Source organism: Lathyrus oleraceus, chromosome 5 (genome assembly GCF_024323335.1).
Source record: "Lathyrus oleraceus cultivar Zhongwan6 chromosome 5, CAAS_Psat_ZW6_1.0, whole genome shotgun sequence".
In the NCBI taxonomy this organism is placed as follows: Eukaryota; Viridiplantae; Streptophyta; class Magnoliopsida; order Fabales; family Fabaceae; genus Lathyrus; species Lathyrus oleraceus.
In genome coordinates this window covers 88690364-88694793 of record NC_066583.1, presented here as the reverse complement: position 1 = coordinate 88694793, position 4430 = coordinate 88690364, and positions in this window count along the sequence as shown.

The window sequence follows — 4430 nt, the reverse complement described above, 5'->3', positions numbered from 1 at the left end:
TATGCTCTTTATTTTTGTCATTTATTTCTTCCTATTTACTTTATGCTTTTATTTTAGAATATCATATCATATTGTTTGTACTTATGCTATTTGCTCTTTGTCTACTTGGACCTTTGTTTATGTTTATGCTCTTTTTCCTTTGTCCATTTGAACTTATTTTTTTTAAAGACATTAATAAACAAAAAAAATGAATAATTTGGTTCTCTTGATTCATGGACTTGAGATTACTATCATTGACATTGTTGTGGAGTTATGGACTTAGAACTAGGATCTTGACCCTTGCTTTGGGAGTTTGTAATTTGAGACATTAGGATTCATCTGGTACCCTTGACTTTGGGTTTCTTTTGAAAACTTGGCTTGGTTATTTTGGTTTCATATGAGTATCATAGATGTTTAGGGTGCTAGTACCTTCCCTTTGCATAACCAACCCCCAGACCCTTATCTATGTTTTTATCAGTTTTGTTTTAAAACTTCTTTGTGTTTTGTTCGTTCTTTTTCCCTTTCCTTTGGAAATAATAAAAGCGTGGTGGCGACTCTTAGTTTGTGAGTTAAGTTAATCAATAACTTAATCTCAATTTTTTTACCGCTACAGAAAAATGGCGACTCTGCTAGGGAGTATTCCTTAGTGAGTTTAGCCTATCTTTGTTTATAAGTATATTATGTTTGTTATTATTTGTTATTGTTTATTATGTATGGATGCTTGGTAATCTTTGTGTGGTGAAATAAGTCTTATACCCGTACTTGAGTTCTCTTATGATAGGAGGGTGGTATAGTCTTGTTTGGCTTACGTGGATTTAATCCTTAACGAGCTTACTTGAGATCCCCCGCTCGGTGGAGCTCCCTTTGGGATTACTGATGTCTTACGAGTAGTCGTAATCGGCATTACTTTTTCCGACCTGAGAGCCCGATAAGCTAAGGACCTTAGAACCCTTAACCCATCTTGGCCTTTTAGGACGTAGTGTGATGACTATTCAGGTGTAAACTTGAATTAGTTGTTACACGATACAACACTTGAACGAGTTTCTCTTGAGAGTATTATTGGTTGGCGAGTAGTCGTTTAAGCCGGTAATATCCAAAAGATGGAGTTATGACTTTGGGAACTTTTTTAGAACCTCGTTCTACATGTGATTATACCCTTAGTACATATCTTATAGGTTGTTTTTACCTTTGGCTCCATGCCCGTGACTCTGAACCTTTGGACCTTGCTTGTGTGACTTGTGTAATCTTGTTTGTGGTTGTTGCATCATGCACTCATTGCATTCATGAGCATTTTTATCAGTTTTCAAGGAGCTTAGAGATTCTCTTTGCAAACATCGCAGATATTTTGACCATGGATATTGGAAGAAGGAATACTCAGAAATACAGTTTCAGATGTCATGATCTTAAGGAATTGAGAAAGTTAGCATCTTTAGTGGATGATCCTGAGGATTTCAGAGACCATTTTAGAAGACTTTTGTCTGTTCTATCTACTGATGTTGAAGATGGTCTTCTTTGTACTCTAGTTGAGTTTTACAGTCCCGTCTACGAGTGCTTCACTTTCCCTGATTATCAGTTGTTTCTTACCATGAAGGATTATGCTTATATTTTGGGTATACCAGTTTCTGATAGTGTTCCTTTTTGTTGTTTGGAAGGGATTCTTGAGTCTCTAGTTATTGCTGGAGCTATTCACCTGAAGAAATCTGACGTATATGATAATCTCACTATCAAATGAGGTATCAAACGATTGACTTCAAAATTTATGATTGAGAGAGCATCTTCTTTTGCTAATACTGCGATGGAATTATGACTTTGGGGACTTTTTTAGAACCTTGTTCTACAAGTGATTATACCCTTAGTACATACCTTATAGGTTGTTTTTACCCTTGGCTTCATGCCCGTGACTCCAAACCTTTGGACCTTGCTTGTGTGCCTTGTGTAATCTTGTTTGTGGTTGTTGCATCATGCACTCATTGCATTCATGAGCATTTTTATCAATTTTCAAGGAGCTTAGAGATTCTCTTTGCAAACATCTCAGATATTTTGACCATGGATATTGGAAGAAGGAATACTCAGAAATATATTTTCAGATGTCATGATCTTAAGGAATTGAGAAAGTTAGCATCTTTAGTGGATGATCCTGAGGATTTCAGAGACCATTTTGGAAGACTTTTGTCTGTTCTATCTACTGATGTTGAAGATGGTCTTCTTTGTACTCTAGTTGAGTTTTACGATCCCGTCTACGAGTGCTTCACTTTCCCTGATTATCAGTTGTTTCCTACCATGGAGGATTATGCTTATATTTTGGGTATACCAGTTTCTGATAGTGTTCCTTTTTGTGGTTTGGAAGGGATTCTTGAGTCTCAAGTTATTGCTGGAGCTATTCACCTGAAGAAATCTGACGTATATGATAATCTCACTGTCAAATGAGGTATCAGACGATTGACTTTAAAATTTATGATTGAGAGAGCCTCTTCTTTTGCTAATGCTGATAGCATGATGGTCTTTGAAGCTATTCTTGCCTTACTCATCTATGATTTGGTCTTGTTTTCCAACATTGATAATTTTGTTGATGTTAATGCTCTTAGGATCTCTTTGGTTGGGAATCTTGTTCCAACTTTGCTTGGTGACACTTATTTATCCATTCATCATAGGATTTCTAAGGGAAACAAAACTATTGTCTGTTGTGCACCTTTATTGTAGAAGTGATTTATTTCCCACTTGCTGCAGTCTCCTATCTTCAAAGAAAACAAGGATTATTTAAGATGGTCTCAAAGACTTATGTCTCTCACCAATGACGAAATCACTTGGTATTCTTATATTTACGACAATGTCAAGATTATTGATAGATATGGGGAGTTCTATAATGTGCCTCTTCTTGGTACACAAGAAGTAATAAACTACAATTCGGCTTTGGCAAGACTTCAACTTGGGTTCGCTATGAAGGACAAACCTAATAACACTTTGTTAGAAGGTTTATTTTTCCAAGAAGGGAAAGACACTCAAGGATTGAAGGCTAGGGTGGTCCATGCTTGGCACAATATTCATAGGAAAGGAAAAAGTGAGCTTGGATTGAATAATTGTGTAACTTTGGAGCCTTACACTAGTTGGGTGAAGAGGAGAGCAAAATAATTCAAGATGCCTTACGCTTATGAGAGACCTATGTCTTTAGTAGTGGCCAAACCACCCACTATTCATATTAAAGGCATAGAGGAGTTGCAATAAGCTTTGAATAGGATGAAGCAAGAGAAGGATGCTTGGGAAGACAAGTTTCACACTTCAAACCTCAAGAAGATAAAATTGCAGAAGAAGTTGAAGGAAAAGGATGACTTGATAGAGTTGCTTGAGCAACGTGCTATGAAGAGGTCAAGGAACCAAGAGTATTTATTTTCCTCTAACATTTCATCATCTACTCATCTTCCTACTTCCGGTGTTTGGAAAGGCATTGTAGATCAGCTCGTGATGGAGAAGGATATCATGAAGAGCAACTATGAAATAGAGACCAAAAGACTTCGCAAGAAGTATCAGCTTGGAGTTGGGTCATCATCGGATATGATTCCATAGACCTAATTTCACTCCTCTTACATTTTAGGATTGTTGAGATTGTATTTCAAATTGTAATCCTTCCCATTATTAATAAAATGGGATTTTCAGTATTTTAAAATGTCTTATTTCCTTTATGATGTTTGTAGTTTCCTTTATATCTTAAAGTTCCTTAAAAAATTTGCATTTGCATTTTCATATCAAGCATCATGGTGCATCTTATTCTTGTTTTGTGTGAGTTTGCCAGGTACCTTATTTCTTCCTTTTCTTGGTCTTCATTTAGACAAGTTGTCTCACCAGTACAACACTCGTGCTAATCAATAGAAGAAGATGGATCGTTTAGAGCAATAGAATCGTGAACTCCGCGAGGAAGTGACTACTTTGAGGGATAATATAGAAAGGCTCTCTATGATGGAAGCTCTGGTGGCTACTCAGAATCAGCCTCCTCCTCCTTAGACTCTGTTTCAAAGGATTGTGAGTTCTGAAATCACTTCTACGCTAATTTATGTGGCTCCGCAACACCATATGCCTCCTGGTTTCCCTTGGGGTATGCCTCTTAACTTTGTGCCAGGAGGATATCAACCAGCTGTTGAAATTCCCGTTACTCAACCCATTATGTATGTATCACCTCCCGTGGTCCATGCTACTCCTTATGTGTAAGAACCTGTTTTCCATGCTGATCAGAGTGAAAATGTTGGTGTGTATGAGAGGATGGATGAATTTCAAGATCAGTTTCAAGCAATGCAAAAGGAGATTAAAACTCTGAAAGGAAAAGAATTATTTGGAAAGAACGCTCATGATCTTTGCTTAGTTCCTAATGTAAAGATCCCTCATAAGTTCAAAGTGCCAAATTTTGAGAAATATAAGGGAAGCTCTTGTCCTTTGAGTCAATTGGTGATGTATGCTCACAA